The 20,457-nt window shown below is 40.0% G+C and overlaps 4 pseudogenes; all 4 read left to right on the top strand.

Annotated features, from left to right (window-relative positions):
• LOC146455627 (uncharacterized) lies at nt 1–5,909 on the top strand (annotated as a pseudogene).
• A 6,513-nt stretch (nt 5,910–12,422) lies between these two features.
• LOC146455626 (uncharacterized) lies at nt 12,423–14,308 on the top strand (annotated as a pseudogene).
• Nucleotides 14,309–17,590: 3,282 nt separating this feature from the next.
• LOC146455625 (uncharacterized) lies at nt 17,591–19,418 on the top strand (annotated as a pseudogene).
• Nucleotides 19,419–20,418: 1,000 nt separating this feature from the next.
• The window catches only part of LOC146455624 (uncharacterized), a 621-nt pseudogene continuing 582 nt past the window's right edge, over nt 20,419–20,457 (top strand).

The following is a 20,457-nucleotide window of genomic DNA, read 5'->3' as shown; positions in this document are numbered from 1 at the left end:
GCAAAGCTTCCCTGGCCTGCAAAAATTGATTTGCCCACCAATTTTAGGCCAGAGGTAGCAAGAGCATTGCAAAAGAAGGACCCAGGGAAATTTACAACCAAGATGAGAAAGAGTTTTATTGCCCGGATATGTGAATACTTTGCCAGATATAGCCTGTGAGTTAATAAGAAAGATTTTAAAATTCCAACCAGTATAGTCACCTTTGAGAATAGTGATACATAACACCACTGTCTTAAACAAGAGTCCTTTTAACTAAACTGCCCTTGCTTTTTTCTGTTATATGCATTACCCACCTATCGATTTCTGAATGATCTTAAATAAACCAACCGTGTCAAAAACTGTGCAATAACTGCCAAAATTCCCGCGCACTGATTCAGGTTTACAGTTATTCTATAAAAGTACAGACGTAAAAATGATGTCAGTTGTAGCATGCGCACTTTCTCAATGTAAAAAAAGCCAATTCCGCTGGTACTTTTTCCATGTTATTTTGCATTAATTTTTTATTGCAAAAAAATTGACAACGGTTTTTTATGGTGTACACTCGTACAGACCTTAAATTGACGTCATAAAATGTTAAAAACATCATTTTCTGGTTTTTAGAGTAAAGATCATAAAAAAAAATGCTGTCGATTTGTTAAGTATCGGTAGATTATAAATTCAAACAAATAAACCCTTTGCTGGTAAACAAATTTATTGTATCTGTTCATAGAACAGTGTTATAGTTAACTGAGAGTTAACTCAGACTCAAGTTTTAACAGTGACCCCCAATGAGCTTCCCAGCCAACTGAGCATGGAGTTTTTCCAATCGTTTGTGTTGGCTTAGCCTCCTATATAAACTTGTTGATGGGCTTCCAAGCCAACTGTTCAAATCAAAAGTACCAAATATATGTACAGGCAAGATATTTACTTCTTTAATTGTTATTTGTTTGTTTGCTTGAGGGGGTAAGAGGATCATTCTACTGGTATTTCACTTGGGTCATAAATTTGCAGTATGCAGTATAGCTATTTATTATTCACATTGCAGTTATCCCACAAAACATCAGCTTACTGAGATAGGTCAGTTGGTGGTAAAGACCTATGCATTCTTGGAAGACAAGTCTGTTGGGACTGGATACGTGAGTACCACTACATTTTTGTGCATGTTCAAAATGTGAATGACAATATAATCACATGTCACATGAAAATTACATTTCCTGCGCTGTTATGTGTACGCATTAACAACTTTTACTTTTATTTTAATGCAAACACTAATATTTTCACTTTTTTCTAGGACTCGTGGATAGGCCAGTTATATGAAAAGTTCAGAAATGAATGAAAAGCCATTATGATGACCCTGAGGTCACCCTGCATAGCAGAAGGAAAAGAGAAACGTCTCATGTACATCCTGTCCCTTAAAGGCTTAGGAGGGGTGGAATCAATTGGGAGCCACCCTTTCCTGAGGGAGAAGACGAACTGTCAATGGGGAAGCACAAGGCGTTTCTAAGAACTGAAATGCGCCGCAGATCACCCAATTGGGAAAAGGTGGAAAAGGGTATGGCCCTCACTTTCCCCGATCGCAGACGGCTGATGAATGAGAAAGTGGGGCTTGCAGATGTGAAGGCAGAATATCCTGCCTTATTTGCTTTTAAACAGGTATGTGCCTGTATGAGCTTTAAAGTACTTTTGACGAGCTTTTATTCAAACAAAGCTTTTCAACAGTCATGAAGATTTGTCTCACTTGTCATGGGCACCCGTATCTAAATAAAAGAAAGAAAAACACTGGTTCTCTCATGGTTTCTTACTCTTTAACGAGAGAATTTGTAGGGATATTTACCTTGATCTTACTTTTCAATATTATACAATGAACCGTGTAAAACTCGCGTTTTGATTGGTCTAGAGGAGTGTGTGATTAGAGTTTAGAAGCACGATTGACATCATCAAGTGGTGTGACCGGGGCATGTGATCAGAGTCTAGAGTCCACCCAGAGTGACTGGTCAACAAAGTTTTGCAAACTTTTTTTGCGAGTAGTGGACAAAAACAGCCAAATTTTTGCAGGAAAGGTAAGCTACCCAATAAAAAAATTGGACAAAGACCGTTGAGAGTGACCTCAACCAGGACAAAAAAGCTACAACTTTGTTGTGACGTGAAAAGGAAGCAAATATTTGTGGAAATATGTCATCGATAGAAATCCGGTAATGGCGAGTAATCGATTACAAATCGCAGTGAAGCGACTTACTTGCTGTAATATTTTGGGGTCATGATTTCCTTCTGGAAAAAGGTTAGATTTGAAAATATTGTTAGTCAAATTCTTTCGGATTATACTTTAATTCAGAAGATCGCTATTGCATGTGAGTAGTAGTCCTGAGGTTGCTGGAAAGTTTTTGACTCAGCTCAGGCAGTGCGATGCTCGCTTATGAAATGTGTTGAAATGTCTTGGTTATTGTATAAAACAAATAGATTCTATTTTGCCGTAGGTCTGTACTCTGATAACGCACAGAGGACGTCAAAATGTGGTGAGAACATCAGTCAAGCTAATTGCCTGCAGCTCGTAGCATACTTCTTTGTTCTCACCACGTTTTGACATCGTCTGTGCGTTGTCAGAGTACAGACGCATGGCAAAATGGAATCTATTTGTTAAGTCCATTGATAAGTACAGATGTCCTTTGCTTGCATGGGATCAACAGTAAGAATATACACGATATTGAAAGAATGGCACTAATTATACACCTCAACACAGGACGTACAATATACATTGTAAGAGCCAGTTCAATAAAGTCAAAACACCGGTAAGCTTTTATAATTTGTTGACACCATTCCATTTTCCCTTTTTAATAGATTGTAGCTGAATTTGAGCGCATCTTGGACATCGAGACAAGTATTCTTGCCTCATTCCGCGACAATTGCTCCCAGGCTGCAACACCACTAATAGCAATTGGGAAAACAAAGGAAAACAAAACAAAAAAATTCGGTATTGGAGAATATTTTTAGCTCCTAGAGGGAGAGTTCCAGGACAAGGAAGATGATGCATGTGACAGCACACTGGGTAAAGCTGACTCTTATTGGAAAACAGTAACTTTAACAAATTTTCTAAGTTTCCGACAAAACTGACCAAAACTTGTATATTGTGAAATGAAAAATTCTATGCCGACTGTACAGCCCAGCTCTGGTGCTCCCAGAGACTTAACAATAAATCTAAACAATATATATTATACATCAACAATAACTGACGAAGTGTATAATTATACACGGAATGATGGAACTGCAGAATGAAAATACATCCATGAACCTTCCCCTATTCTGAAATGCAGACTGGTGGGACTTTCGTCTTGCCTCAATTAGTCATTCTTATAGGCATTACTTTACTTTCGCTGCACAATGACAATGTAGGTTTCAGCTTTCACAAAAATACAAACAAACAAAACACCCCGCTTAAATTATATTAGGAAAAAAAAAACACTCAGAATAGTAAAACTAAACGAATGTCGGTCGCTTCGCCTATAGGTCAACTAGCCTACAGGTTAACTCGCCTACACTGAAGTTAACTCTCCTTCACATGTGAAGTTAATTTGCCTACACATTCGAAGTTGCTTTGAAATGAAGACTTTTGATGTTATAACATAAAGCATTAATGAAAACTAAGAGGTAAATACAGAACAACTAAATAACGGGGCCAAACCTTGGCCGAACCACCGATCGACCGCCATCCGAATGGTTTTCGCTTTTGGACTGTCAGCGGGTATACCTAATTTTGATTGCGCAGTCTGAGCCTCGTGTAGCCCATAGCCAAGCCAAGCCAAGCCTTTGCCTGGGTGGACAACCCTTTATCCACTTAACCTCGCATCTTCACATATAATATGTTCATTTCCAAACTACGGGACCATCTAACGAGCATGGGCATCAATCCTCAGTATTGCACGGGGCACTCTTTTCGTAGGGGTGGGGCATCTTTTGCATACCAATCAGGGGTACCACAAGAACTTATTAAAGCTCTTGGGGATTGGCGTTCTGACACGATACTCATTTACCTCACAATGCCTCTCACTATCAGGCTTCGTTCAGCTAACATGCTTTGCAAATCCATTCTTTCTCACTCATTCACCACCTAACACACTCCACTTATTACATATGGGTTTGGGCTATTGTTTGTACCAGTGTATTGTTTATGATCCAATCAATCTGAAGTATATGTATTATGTAACGGTAAGTTTAGGTTGTAATAAAGGCTGCCAGATCCCAATCTTGAGTCCGCGTTGTGGTCTAGGTGAATATTGATAACTCGTTATTAATATAAGTCTAGACAACAACCTGTCGACAGGGTGCAGGACCTGGGGGCCTTATCTCGACCTATCAGGCTAATCACTAGTTACGAAATGTGCATGTGGGTCACAAGCCAGTGACCTAACATTCTAGGTATGCAGCATGATAATCACAAGATTAAGGTTAGCCAATCGTATGGACACAAGTTTCAAGATCTGCATATGATAAGGCTTTGTCAACCATATTCTCATTCAATGTAAGCTGTAGGACAAACAGCATTGGGCTACAGCAACTTATATTAAGCTATAGCAGTCTGCAGTTAGGCCTTAGTGGTAAAAAATTTGCCCGCCCACCCACTCCAGGGCAGCCTTGTCAGTTTTTGCTGTTGTGTTATCGTTATTTTGTAACGGTTAGTTTAGGTTGTAATAAAAGCTGCCACATCCCAATCTTGAGTCCACGTTGTGGTTTAGTTAAAATCAATACTAGTATTCACTATTCGTAGTTAAAACTGCAGCCAGTCCTTGTCCAATTATTGAAAGTTGTTCAGTTGACAGGTCCTAAACTAAATCAGAGGGAAAAATTAATAAAATGTCGAAAATATAATAGTTATTATCATTATTACAACAGTCAATTTTTTTAGGAATTTGTTAAATAGAGATAATATGTTATTGTATAAGTATCTATAAAACAAATTTTTTCTTTTTATTGTTACCATAGGGCTACCAATGTTATCATTTTAGGGACCAAGTGCAAAGAGAATGCTGTAGTATTCCTTGCATTTGACGACAACTTGCCAGAATTTCGAACCATTTCCAAAATTATTGTATTTGGTGATCAACTGATATATTTCCGGATTACCAAATACAAGACAATTGAATATAACAGGCATTATCATGCATTTGAAGTTCGTAGAGAGCTTGAGCCTGACAAGATGCTTATAAGGCAGGAGATGTTGGCAACTTACATGCCAATTCATGCTGTAAAGCCATATGGACAAAATCGTAGGAATGGGGCTTTGTATGTGGCCCCAAGGTTTATGATACCAGATGATAAGAATATTTTTATACAATTACACAGACAATCGTGACGGGTTAGAATAGTCTAGGCTTGTTGTGATTGACCTATCAGGCTAATCACTAGTTACGAAATGTGCATGTGGGTCACAAGCCAGTGACCTAACATTCTAGGTATGCAGCATGATAATCACAAGATTAAGGTTAGCCAATCATATGGACACAAGTTTCAAGATCTGTATATGATAAGGCTTAGTCAACCATATTCTCATTCAATGTAAGCTGTAGTACAAACAGCATCGGGCTACAGCAACTTATATTAAGCTATAGCAGTCTGCAGTTAGGCCTTAGTGGTAAAAAATTTGAATTTGTACAGTCAGCAGTTAAGCCTTTTGAATTATGAGCCAAAACAGTTCTGTTCAAGAATTGGATCATGCATCCAAACGAGTAGCGAAGTGCACTGGGTGGAAAACACCACTTGAAGAACACCATTGGCGCATTGCTTCAAAGTTTTGTGATGGGTATGAGAAGCGCTCCCCGAGAAAAGAAGCTCATGATGCACCTCTGGACAAAGAAGAGGACATAATGGCCTCGCTAGCGGAGGAGTTAAAGGCCCTTGAGATGGAGGAACAGGCCCTTCAGCGGCAGCAGAACGAATAGAGAGATTGCGTGCCAGAATTGCAGAAAAACGTCGGGTGATCGAAGACCTACAGAGGAGCAAAGTTCAGCACGAAAACCCTGGAGCCAGGTCCTTCATCACGAGAGATCTACCAAAACTAGAACCCAATGATGCAGTTGGGCACCAAACGCCCCTGGATGAGCATCTAAAGACCATTGACACTGGGCAAGTTCAGCAAATGGCTAGCGCCACGTGGTCGGCACAACCTGTTTTCAATTCGGCCCCGCAAGGTGTTCAAGGCACCTAAGCATGGCAAAATACTCAAGCTTGGCAGACTATCCCTCAGCCGTGGCAAGCACCTCAAGGCAATACGGAAATGTTCTTGAAACCAGGAAGGATGCCAGAGGGTGAGAAACCTTTATTGATTATAGACTTTGTGAATAACATTGTACCTCAAGACGAGGAAGAAACGCTGGGCAATCAAGGGAATGCTAAAATAGTCGTAACTTATGGGCCCAAAAAGCCCAAATTAGAGAATATTTCTTTGCAACAATGGGTAGTCGCAAATACTCGTATTTTTTACACCTTGCTATCACAGGGCAAATTAGTTAGTCCCGTAGATATCCAGAATAATCTTGCCTACACGGTTAAGATTATGGAGTTGTCGACAAAGTATGAGTGGCGTTCAGTTTTATTATACGACAATGAGTTTCGTAAATTGCAGGCTATTTATAGTTTTCCATGGAGTTTCGACTCACAAAGGCACCACAGCTAACGCTATTATCATGTAAGAATTACGCGCACTGTTCTGGCTTTCGGCTTTTTACAACTTTCACATTACTGCGGTTTCTTGACCTTGGGCTGTCACCTTGTAGTGGTGGTGAGGCTTGGGTGTCTCAATGACCCTAAGAGCTGTGCCGGCTCGGACTCTAGTCCCTGGCAGATCTAACCATACCGGATTGGTCGACGAGGCCAGACAAAGAACAGCCCCTGGTCCTCCAGGTTGGGGGTTGGGCGGTGAGCCAATCACCCACCCCCTTAAAACAAAGTAGATTACAGAAACCTTAAACACTCGAAGAAGGCTATATAAGACACTGGTAAAGCCAGTCTTGATGTAAGGCTGCGAGACGTGGAAGATGAATAAAAGTGATGAAAACAAAATCGACGTCTTCCAAAGCAGATGTCTTAGACGGATATTTAAGATACGCTGGCAGGAAAGAATTACAAACAAAGAAGTCCTGATGATGGCTGAGATGGAAAATCTCAGTGAGGACGTGCGAAGGCGGAGATGGAAATTCATCGGCCACATCATGAGGAAAGAACCGAATAATGACTGCAATGTTTAAATCCGCGATGTTTAAAGGACGAAGGTGGTCAAATCACAGCAATCAGCCTGCACACCTTTACTGGCGCGTCAGAGAGAGCCTACTGTGCAGTCGTATACAGCAGACACGTATACGAAGACGGAAAAGTTATGACCCACCTCATCGCGTCCAAGACACGACTATCACCTTTGAAGGCCTTAAGCATTCCAAGGGTTGAGTTAATGGGAGCTGTAATCGGATTACGGCTGTCAAGACAAGTCTTAACGTTGGATTTTGGATCCGAGGTCAGAGTCGAGAGTTTAAACCGTTCGTTGCACATCGGGTCAGCAAGATTCACGACAACTCAAACCCGGATCAGTGGCGTTATGTTCCAACTCATCAGAATCCAGCCGACTTTGGAACCAGAGGACTCACCGTACGAGAGCTGACCGAGAAGACAAGATGGTGGAATGGCCCAGAGTTTCTGTGTTACTCCAAAGCTGAGTGGCCAAACTGCAAATTTGCCAAACCATCCAACCAAGCCATGAAAGAGGTCAGAGTACCGCAAACAAATACTGACGAGCCGACTAGTTTCAATGCTGTCCAGCAACCGACCGATGCGGATGGTGCAGATCGACTAGAGGATAAAGACAGAGAATGGCGCTTGGAGCCGTCGAGATACTCCAAGTGGTATCGAGTCAAACCAAAAGGACAGTTAGAGTTCAGATTGTCATTTGTTCAAGTTAGAGGCTGGGTACAACGATTTATCGAGAACTGTAAACGACTAGAGAAGCAGAGAGAATTTGGAGAACTGACACCTGTCGAATTACGAAGAGTAGAGACCGAAATCTTCAAGGAGACGCAGAACAAGACATTTGTTGAAGACATCAACGCCTTAAAAAGCAACAAGCCGCTGTTGAAAAGCAGTTCTCTTCTGCCGATTACGCCAAATCTTGTTGATGGACTTCTACAATCGAATACAAGGCTCTGACACTCGGAAGACCTTTCAGTGGATGTGAAGTTCCTGATTATCCGGCCAAAGAAGAATCCTGTCAGTAGATTAATCATCAAATACCACCATGAGAGTGAAGGTCACCAAATGGGTGTTAACTACACTATCAATCATCTCAGAGAAAAGTACCTAGTTATCCACGTCCATGAGCAGGTGTTCAGTTCGGAGTTGGCAGCAGGATGTATCGTCCGTGGCATCCATAGATTAAAGTTGTTCCGTGGACAGTATTCAGAGTTTATTGGTTTTTCTTGTGTCCGCCTAATCTAAGGAAAACAGTCGTAAAAACCAGCTGCCATATTGATGCTTACACTTTCTATCCAAACCGGTTTGTCAGCTGGGAAATCACCTTAAGTCGTTGGTGTAGACTTTGTAGGACCCATCAAGTACAGTGTCACTGAGAAGAAAAAAGGGAAGGCACAAATAGTCCTTTATGCTTGCAGCCTTACGCGAGCCCTCTACTTTGAACTCGGGCAAAGTATGGAGAAAAGTGAATTTCTGAAAGTCTAAAACGCCTAATAGCTAGAAAGGGAAGGCCAGAGAAAATCTACTCAGATAACGCCAAAACATTCACTGCCACAGCAAGTTGGTTAAAGCAATTCCAGAAAGATGAATGGGTTCACCATTAGATCACACCCAACAGTATGCAGTTTATTGGTACCACCATGCTGCCAGAGAAGGAGCCACACCGCGAGCTTCGTGATCTACGTAAACGAGCCAAGTATCTGAAAAGGTGTAAAGACGACATGTGGAAACGATGCACGAAAGAGTACCTCAGGGGACTTAGAGAGCAGCATAACTTGAAACATGACGGGAAAGGAATCACTTTGGCAGTTGGTGACTTTGTTACGATCCATTCAGAAGATAAAAAAAAGAGGGAAGTGGCCGCTGGGGATAATTGAGGCGCTGTACACTGGTCGGGATGGGGTGGTTTAAGGGGCTAAACTGCGAGCTGGAATTGGCCATATCAAGAGACCTGTAAACCACCTCTATCCCCTTGAACTGACATGGGATCGGACGCCTTCAACCTCCCAGGACCAGCTTAACCTGAATGTTCCAGAATTCAGACGTGCCCGTGATGCAGCAGTCGCAGCGAGTGTGCGAATACTTGATATGGCAAATGATTGGCATGCAAATTGAACATTGAGTAAATGTCGAAGTTCGAAATGATTCTATGCAGAGTTTAAGCATTACAGTTTGTTAATCTGACCATATTGGTTTGTAAGAGAAGGTCGATAGAAGTTTAAATTAAATTTCCTAGTCAAAGATGCAAGTTTAACATGTCTTCTAGATGTAGACATATGGGGGGGAGGATGTCGGGAATTAGGGAATGTATTGTTATCATTGTTCTTTGTTCTAGATAACGGGATTTTGTCTTTGTTTTGATTATGAGCAATGTGATTTGAAAAAGTGTTAAGTGACAGACAACGTGTGGGAATCGAATAGCCTTGAACTTTGGAACCTTTTAATTGAAACTCAAGACCAGATGATTGACAGTAATAGGAGAGACAATAGAAGAAAATAGAATAGGAAACCTTTGTAAGAACTTGAGCTTGAGAGAGATGGTGAATAATAAAGAAGAAACAAATCGGAATTTCGTGTGAGTGTGTTGGGCCTTAAATCTTGGAGGCAATTCCCAACCTCTGTATAATCACACCATAGGCCATTTAAGAGTGACTACCTCTAATAACCTCATATAGGTGGTTAGCATTGCCGCCATGTTGGTTGACAAAACAAAAGATATATACAAAATCAATGCATTAAAATGACAGTTAACTCCCAGAGGAGAAAAATATTATTGTTCCTTTCCACCAATGTGGTTACCGTGGAAAGGATCGTGACAAGTTTTGCCACGCTTCCAAAGGTGAAGACCACTATTATAAGACACCGTGAAGGCGGAAGCTACAACACCCTTACCAACCGAATTGGACATGCTGGCTTTAACAAGAGATATGCCTGGAAAGGAGAATTATCGAGAACCTTAAATAAGGAAGTCGATCAACGCAAAGAGGCTGTCAAGCAAGTATCGGCATTAGTCCAGGTCAAACTCTCGCCACTGGAGTGGGAAAACCAGCTCCAAGAAAGCCTCAGAAATGAAGATGACCAAAGCTCATCATACACCTAGCAAGGCTTTTCAAGTCAGGTGTATCTAAGACAAAGTCGATTTAAGTCTTGGTCATTAAGAACCTCATCTCGAAATTACTCAAGGCCAACAACCATCATTCTTGAACATTATAAAAGACATAAGTAGCCTATTAAAGAATCAGCTAGGGCCTGCAAATTACGCAATCCTATCTAAAGTTTTTGGTTTGGCTAGAGAGTCTACCGCAGCTAAACATGCTGCAAGCACGCGATTGGATCCAGGTATTAACCACATTGCACTCAACAATGCATCATCTTTATTGAAAAACCTACATAAAACAAGTGATGGTGCCAGATCATTAAGATATTTGCAGCCTTTCATGACAACAACTGGTGAAGTTGTTCTGTTAGGAAAATCGTGGAATCCAGATGTCAACAATTGGTCTGAAGATGTGCTACCAATTCCAAGGAGGAACAAGGCTCTCGGATATGTAGATGACTTCGGGGCCCTTACAAGGACCATGGATGGCATATTAGCAAGGGATCAACTTTCAAAATCAGTGTCGGTACACAACTTGGTTTTGCTGGTTTCCACAGATGATCCCACAGTGATTTACTGTATGTGGCCAGAACCAATCAAAGGCTATAAAGCCTGTCATTTGTTAAAGTACTGGGAGAATTTGCGACGCAGTTGCTTCTATGACCACTTGGGGAAGCCAAGATCTTTTCCAATTCAACTCATGAGTTAACAAACAGACTCTGCCACGTTCTCGTTACCAGCGGCAGTCCAGATGATGACACCCACTCTCACAGAAGTTTAAGCAGGTGTTCATTTCCTTGGCCTTGTTACAGAACATGAACGATTTTGTGCACCCTATTGTTGGTTCCTTCCTTCTATTGCTTATCTGGACTATGACCACGAACAGTAGTTGTTCTTGAAGAATTTGCAATACAAGACTCGAGATCTGACTTTCTGGGAGGGTGAAGGTAGCGAGACCCGTGTTGCTACGATTCAACAATTGAAGGACCTTTGTCAAAGATGTGAGAAAGATGGACTGGATACTGGTATCAATGCAATGGATGTTGTCCTTATTTATTTCTTCGATCAGAATTCAGATGCCTGCGAGCGCATTTTCACGGAAAGAATTGCCAGTTTGCTGGATCAGTATGTTCCTGGTTCGCAAGGCACCAGTCTTTTCTTAGAGCTGTAACGCACCTGGTAGAGCCTTTTCAAAATCCAGCGTTTGGCTCACAAGCAGAAGTACAAAAGTCTGTGTCTTGTGTTTTTACTGTGTTTCGTCTTTAGAACAAAGTCTTAGAACTGAAGAAGGTTCGCTTTCATTCCTCAGCCTGGGGCTAAAAGTAATCCTTCAAAAAGAGGGCATTTTCTTACTCATGGTTGTTACCTAACTGCAGACATTCAATTCGCAGCAGCGTCCATTCACCAACTGGCCATGTTTCTACACTTTAAAGTACTAGGCCCTGTACCCGGTGTCTCTGTACCGTTGTGGAACCAGGGTCAGTATGGACCAAAAAGAAGACATAAGTTGGAACCAGACGAAAACGTTGATCAGCCATTGTGTGCAAAATGCAAAATGGATAGTGCTCCCTCTGACATAAAGGTCAAAGAAGGAACGAGGAGCAAGGAAGCGTAAAAAAATGTAGAAGATCGTCCTCTGAAAAAGTGTAAGAAAGATCCACCAGCAAAGTGGAAAGCAAGAACAAGGAACAACAAAGGGAAAGCTTTCCGTTCCTCTCTCTGCTTTTCTCCCCATGCATCAAAGTCAGACAGTGATGATAACGAAAGCAGTGAAGATCAGACGAAGACACATGTAGCAATAGGTGACATAAAACAAAAGTGATATCAAATGCCAAAGAAAGGCTCAAAAATTGAAACTCCTACACTTGTTTCAGATGTGATTAACTTAGATGACATTTCAGAAGAAGAAATAACAACTGACATGGGTGTTCTGGCAGACGTGGTACATCAAATTGATGATAATGAAAGCAGTGAAGATCAGACGAAGACACATGTAGCAATAGGTGACATCAAACAATCAGATCAAATGCCAAAGAAAGGCTCGAAAACTGAAACTCCTACACCTGCGTAAGACGTGGTTAACGTAGATGACATTTCAGAAGAAGAAATAACAACTGACATGGGTGTGGTACATCAAATTGATGATAATGAAAGCAGTGAAGATCAGATGAAGACACATGTAGCAATAGGTGACATCAACCAGTCAGATCAAATGCCAAAGAAAGGCTCGAAAACTGAAACTCCTACACCTGCGTAAGACGTGGTTAACGTAGATGACATTTCAGAAGAAGAAATAACAACTGACATGGGTGTGGTACATCAAATTGATGATAATGAAAGCAGTGAAGATCAGATGAAGACACATGTAGCAATAGGTGACATCAACCAGTCAGATCAAATGCCAAAGAAAGGCTCGAAAACTGAAACTCCTACACCTGCGTAAGACGTGGTTAACGTAGATGACATTTCAGAAGAAGAAATAACAACTGACATGGGTGTTCTGGCAGACGTGGTACGTCAAAACGACAAACTTTAAGTACTCCAGAAGAATGCTTAGCGAGACAATCTTCCCTGATATAGATAGGATGTTGGTAATATATTCAATAACTAGCAGACCAAGTAACCTGAAAGACCCAATTACTGTAACAAAGATGCCACTGCATTCAATGCTCGAGAAAATAACAAAAGAATTTTCAACTTCCCCGAATAGAAATGTTGCATTAATTGCAAAATTTCCACTGTACGGAAATTTCAATAAAGAAGGAATACGAATCTTGAAACGATTTCACATCCTAAAGCGTTTACGTACTGAAGTGGCCTTAGAGAAGAAATGGATAAAAAAGGCATTTCAAAGCTGCTGTTTCGAAAAAGAAGTAATGCAAGCTCTCCTGGACCGATGGAATCTGGAAGGATTGTATTTAGTATTCTATGACAACTACAGGATCTCGTCACAGGAACTGTCTTCTTTGTGTGGAGAAAGGTTGTCAGATGAAGTTCTAAATTTTCTTGGTCAAGAAAACTGCGACAAGGCAAATTTGTCAGAATGTATTCCTCCCTTCATTCCTCTCAACTGGCAGTGTTTTTCAAACAGTTGTCGAAAACATGTCATTAAAATGATATGGGAAGTGTAGAGAACATGTTATTGCCTGTGCACATGAACTCATCCCACAGGGGGCTAGCATATTCTTGATTGCAGAACAAACAGTGTATTTTGATGATGGATACCATTGCCCAATACCGGACCATCTGAAAGAGAATGCCAAAAAATCATTACAATCAATTCAACTTAAAAATGCTGTTTACTAGACGTCTGCAGAACTTCATGATTATATTATACAAGAGTCTGTTTTTTACTAACTATCCAAGTTATTTAAGGAATATGTTAACTATGCGTACCTTATCCTATAATCTACGTGGTAATTATATTCTGGACCTTCTAAAAGCAAAAACGACTACTTATGGCCTACACTCCTTTTCATACTTAGCTAGTAAAATATGGAACTCTCACCCGGACACTTACAGGACATCTGATTTTCTTCAATTCAAGTAAAAGATCCTTAATTATGAGGCCTTTCCACAGTGTATATAATGTTGTATGTATATAGTGTATATATAATGATAGAATTGTCATTGTATTTCATTTTATTTTATTTTGCCTATTTACTCTTTCTTTCTAATATTTATTTTCTCGAAGATATTAGCTATTCAAAGCTACTCCATAAATTCGAAGATAAATAAAGTGTGTGTATCATCTTCCAAACAACTGGTAACGTCAACTTCAAACCCTCAAACTGGAGTTACTTTAGACGATTCATAATTCCGATGCCAGATCAACCCGACGGTTCAAGTGGATCTGCAGATGGCTGTGGTAGTTGTGGCGTTGCTTTTATTTGTACCAAACAAGATGTTTGCAATGGCACAACAGGGGCATTCACTTGGCCGTACAAAGAGGCACAGCGAGTGCGTGTTGAATTGATTTTAGAACTCCTAGGTCTTAACACCTAATCCTGATAGAAGAGAAGACATAAGCATTGGTACCAAAACGTCAACCATGTCTTCAGCTGTACAAACCGTAAAAAAAAAAGCCAAAAACTAAAAAAATAAAATTAAATTAAATAAAATTAAAAAAAAAAGGAAAATGGGGGGACCAGGAAACCAAGCCAAAAAACAACAGATGGAAAACCTGGCAACAACAAGTGGGGATGGTGACCTCATGACACCCCTAAGATGTACTGGCAGTAGCAAGATGATGAGAGTGATTTGCAGAACAGCTGCTGTGATCTGTTAGGGATAAAACACAAGCTAGGGTAACCAACCTCTGGGGAGTGCCCCACTGGGAACAGCAGATGTTATTCCTTTACCATAGCATACTGCTGCTGCCCGGGTATTCTGCGATACTACCATGTCACCAAGTTATCCGTTCTCATCCTCTCAATGATCTACAAACTGAACTATGAAACAAATGTATGACATGTAAAACCTTGCCTTCATAGCACTCTCCTGTCCTGGGCTATATAGTGCTGTAGGAACTGAACTATCAAGCAAACGTTGAGCCATGTCGGTGTTCTGCCATTCTAGGCTAGTCAAGACTGCACCACCGGAACTATCAAGCAAAACTATTTAGCATAAAGGAAACAGTGGCATTTGATTTGCACAAATGTTGGGATCTTTTCCTATAATGTTTTAGTTGCTTTTGGATAACATTCGTTAGGAACAATAACTCAATATTGCGATTTACATGTCAAAAACAAAACAAAAACTGTAAATCAGATATTGTGAACAGAATTCATTTTGTAAACCACGTTTACCTTTGTAGTCGTGCTTATGCGGTAGTCACATGAGACAAATTCAAGGTACCATGTCCAAAGAAAGCCCATGAAATTTTTATTGTTCCTACGTAGTTTATAAAACCAACTTGCGATTATATTTGACTAATCTATACAACCTATTGGCGGTTTCCACCTTACACATCGTCATACAAGTAAACAAAAAAAAATCCTCAACCATTCTATAGATAAAGTCAAGAAATGGACATGCTCTAGAAGAGTGATACATAACAAAAAATTAAAGAGTCTAGTATAAGGACACAAACAATTGGTGGCCTGCAACCAGCAAAAACATCTGGAATTTACCTTGGCTATTTCAAAGACTTTTTCTTTTCTCTGCTGAACTTTCACACATTAACGTAGACGCTTCTATTATTCTCATAGCTGATCAGACCTAAAAGAAAACACGAGCCAAATCAATGTTTTCATGTACGTGACATGTTTAGAGCAGCAATCTTTTAGTGATGCACTACGTGAAAATCTAACATTCAAACTGCTCTATTTTCACAATAAAGAATGCTGTAACGGCATCGTAAGCCAATCCCCTGACTTCGTGATTAAATTTAGTTTATTTTAGCTTATGATGTTGTTAGCCACAAATCGCACGTGATATAGTGCAACATAGCTTCGCCCAAAACCGCATTTTAGTTTGTTGGCTTTGATCGTGTTAGCGAACAGAAGTTTTTTAAGAAGTCTTCCCGTAGAAGAACGCTGAAGTTTTGGTCTGGAATCAGCATAGCGGGATTGTTATGTGAGCCATCTTTTTCCTTTCAGTTTCTATAGTGTTAGCACCCTTTTTTAGTTCCGATTGTATTTTCGCTAAGTTTTTAATCGCTCTTTTCTGTACTTTCAACTACGTGGCATGGCCTTATGTTGTCAGTTTTATAGTGGCTGCCCGTGAGTAGATTTCTTCGTAATTAGTCATGCTTCGCTAGTTTTATCGTTTAGCTTAACTAATCATTTTCTTTCACCATTTCCTTATTATGTTGTATCTTGATTATTTGTTGATTTTGTACGTTAATTCGCTTTGAGTTTGCTATTTTGTGATGGAATGATTGGAATGTAAGATACTATTTTAGGGTTTTAGCTTAGTTTCTTCGTTTGTATTGTTGATTTCAGTTTACGATATGATCTTGGATTCCTGGCTTGTCGTACTAAATTGAGTCAAGTGATTGTCCGTAAAGTATTTCCCTGCATTATTGGTGTGTCGTAACTCGAGCGAAGTTAGTCGTTGAATAGCTTTGAGTTCCGGCCGCTACAGTAAAATAACACCGATTTATTCAAGGTAGTGCTACTGATACAATGAGTGAAAATAACGAATGGAATGAAGTTCATATTGACCTCCGTAAAAAGTTAGAGAAGACAGGAACATTGAATCGTTTTGGGGTGGTTCACTTAAGTCTGTGGACTGATCTGATCATGAATGGAATCGTATCAGGTAGTGAAGAAGAACCAGACTGGTCCAAATACAGACACATCACATCAGTTGACCCACTGCCAAAGTGGGGAAGTGGACTGTCAGTTTCTCGAATGGGAACTTCTTCTTCCCAGGATACGATAACTTCCCTCTTACAACAAGAAGCAAGAAGAGATGAAGAGAGGAAGCAAGAATCAGAAAGGAGAAGAGAGAAAGAAAGAAAGTGGCATGAGATGTTGACACAAAACCAAGAGCAACACCTTATGACAATGAACATACTTCCAAAGGCTCTGTTGCAACCTGTGCACTCACACCCACAAGCAGAAGTGGTCCAGTCTAAAACGACAGGTCAGTTTGCTTGTTACTCTAAAAATGACAAAACTGATAGAATTCAGAAGTACAACACCTGGGATCCTCCAGAGTATTTATATGATACATGCAGTGATTGTGAAGGTCTAGATAATAGTTCAAATACAGGATCCCTGATACTCAGCTTTCAAGCACTGGGGAATTTAATGGTGATTCTGATAGCTTTGACTTTGAAGAGTGGGTTAATGAGCAATTAAGGATTTGTAAAGTAATTCAAGAGTCTTATAAGTAGGAAGCAGAGTCTGAGTACCTTTCAGGTTAATATCAAGTCCCAATGAAAATAACTGAAGTCATAATTAATTTTCTCTACAGATTATTGCATATGGGTTTTGTGAGCAATGGAAAAAAGGTCAAATTAATATTGTTCTATCTTATGCAGGTCTGTTGTTGTCTATGACAGCTGCACGGGTTTATGATATACTGAAAATTCTCAATCTGGATGAATACATCCATGTCATCGAGAAAGAGTCTGCTGATGGTGTTATGCTCAGCTTCTTCAACATGGAAGGACTTGCCCAGCTTGGTATAACAAATGTTTAACATGCAGCAAAGATTCTCGGTCAAGTTGCAAAGTTAAAACATGATTTTTGAAAGGGCCAGTCATATTTTTGTTTAAAACTAAAACTAAGATGACTGCCTGTGCTTATTATCAACAAGTCATAAAAAGAAAGGAGAATGGATACAGAATGGATGCCAAGCGACTGCGAGCTAGACGAGCAAGAAACTGACGAGAACAGAACCAGAGATTGGGACATGGACACTGCTACAGAGGGATTCATCATTGATTTTTATGCTTGGCTGATCGACGTCAATGGAGGATACCGTAGCAGAAAAATGGCACAGCAGTACAAGTCCCAAGTACAAAGTGTCATCAGAAGGTTAAAACTAAACATAACGGCTATCAAACAAGCTGACCCTAAACTACCTGCGAGGTATCTGCTGTTGCTACCGGGAAAGGATGGGGTACAGGTTTTGAAGACGTGGCTATCGTATGCTGTAGAAAAGTACCAACCAGGGACTGTCAGATCTTATCTGATGAGTGTAAGACTGTTTTATAAATTTCTCAGCCAAGAATGAAAATCTGACCTACCTGATGTAAGTGTGGAAACATTGAATGTGCGCAGAGATTATATGACTTCATGGTCAGCTGCCCAAAAGAAAAACGTCCTCGAAAGAAAGCTAGAAAAACACGACGACGATTTTAGGAAACTTCTTTCAAGCGAGAAACTCCACCAAGTCTGTCACGGAAATCAGCACATGAATGATGTCAAACAGCTTGCTGTAACATCAGAGGAAACACAAGGTGGAGATAATGCTAGTAGGGTGCTAAGTGAAAAGTCTCACTGCGAAGTTAGAGACTAGCTCATGACGCGTATCCTAATTGACAACAGCGGGAGAAGTGGAGTTGCAGCTAACATGACAATAAGCGAATTTAAGGAAGCTGTCTACTATCCTGGCAGAGAAGAAGACAAAGCAAGATACAGAGTAGACATAAAAGAACACAAGACAGCTGGGGTATATGGTGTGGCCAATGTCTAGATAAACGATGACTTATACCTTCTGATAGATATGTACCAGAGGACAGCGAGAAGCCAGGTTGTTACACCAGATTCCCACAAACAGCAAGTGTTTATCTCGAGTAACGGTTTGTCACTGACATCATCACAAGTTTCCACTTGCGTTTGGAGAACATTCCAAAGAGAGGGAATAGAGCTCAAAGGAAAGATATCTGCAACAATAGTCTGGAAATCCCTTGCAACCAGAATGCACGTTCACATGCCTGGTGAAAGAGATTATTTAGCTGCTCTTGCCCAGCACAAGACCGAAACGCAAGCAAAATACTACCGAGTCCACGACAAAGTAAAAGAAACCGATTTGGGAAGAAGGGCAGTCAAGAAGCTTGTTTCTCCTCAGACATGTGAAGATACTCAGGAAAAGAAAGAGAGGGAAACATCCAACGCCTGGAAAACAGAGGAAACTGAAGAGTTAAAGAAGCTCTTCCAACTTGAAATAGAAACAGGCTCCATCAAAGAGAAAGATGTCAGTGAAAAAGTGGTGAAATCAAACTTGTTCAAACAACGTTCCACCAAAGCAGTTGTCCTGAACCTCCGTCGACTAAGAGAAGACCATGTCAAACATTTGGAGCCCCCCAGTAAGCTAGACCAGCTCGGAGAAGGTTATATGCTACCTGAAAGAAGCAGAATTTCAGAAAGAACCATCAGTGTCAAGCGTTATGTCTGTCTCAAGCGAGTCTTTGCAATTTTGGAGAAAGTTCACTGACGAACAGACCAGACACCTAGTCAGTTTAACAAAGGACCTCATTGACAACAATGCTATAAAGAAGAAAGTAGTTTGGGAGAGGGTGGCTAGCGATCAGAAAGCACTGGAGCTTAGTCTAATTACCGGAAAAGAAGATGAGGGTGAAATCCAAAGAGCTAAGCAGCGCCTCACGGATAAAATACATCAGGAGCCAAGGAAAGAACGACTAAGTAAGAAAAAGTAAAGCACAAACCAAGACTATTGTCATTTGAAGAAAAATACAACAAGTGAACTGTGTAATTATAAGCCTGAACGTTATATCATGCACGTTCGTGAACATGAACTTTGTTAGGAGTCCAAATTAACTAAACTAGATGTTAAAGCGGACAATGAACTTTACATGCAGGTACATTAGTTTGAAATCTTATATTATTTCCGTTATAACTATTTGAAAGACATAAAACCTTAATAAACATAACTAGCCAGATAAGTATTTGATTAACTATATTGATACCAACTTTTAAATCTAACTTTCATTTTTTATTCGCGACATGAACATTGTTTGAACAAGTGTTAATTGTATGTTTTACATATACGGTATAATTTCTTCAGGTCAGTTTTCGTTAATGTTTCGCTTTGCTTTTTTCCGCTTTATTTTTAGTTCATTTATCGGGTATTTTCTAACCAAATAAAAAAATTGACGGTGATAATGATGTATGATCTTAGATATTGAATTAATCCACTGTGTTTTTGTAGATTATGATATTATATAATAATTGAGTTATACCTACTATTTTGAAAGCGGTTCTCTGATAAGCTAGGTCACTTTTTATCTATTCTATTCCAAAACATTAGTAGCAAATGTTGACAAAATGGCACTCCATGGCTTCTAAAGTTTTAAGTGTCGTTTTTTTGTCTCTTTGAAGAAGATCGAGATAATGTTGTTCTTGAGTTTGAACTTCAAGTAGGTTTTTACTTAAACGGTTGATTTTGAGAGTTAAAGATTCTAAGAGTTATTCTTAGATTTCGGCATGAATTTCGTTTCGAAGATCAGTTTTATTTGATCACAATGATAAATCAATTTGTATTACGTAAAGTAACTAATAAATGAAGGTCTGAGAGCATAACCGACTTATGTCAAATTTTAGCCTGGTTTTCGATTTTGGTCGGATTTGTCCGAAGTTTTGCTCTCCCTGGTTTTGAGTCATGTTGATATTAAGTACAAGCGCAGCCTTGTTACCATTATGGTGGATCGCACTTATCGATTATCTTCTAACTGGTCA

This window comes from Pavona decussata, unplaced genomic scaffold (assembly GCF_977016875.1).
Source record: "Pavona decussata unplaced genomic scaffold, jaPavDecu1.1 SCAFFOLD_272, whole genome shotgun sequence".
Taxonomy (NCBI): Eukaryota; Metazoa; Cnidaria; class Anthozoa; order Scleractinia; family Agariciidae; genus Pavona; species Pavona decussata.
Note: the sequence above shows the minus strand (reverse complement) of the source record. Positions and strands in the feature narration are given on the sequence as shown.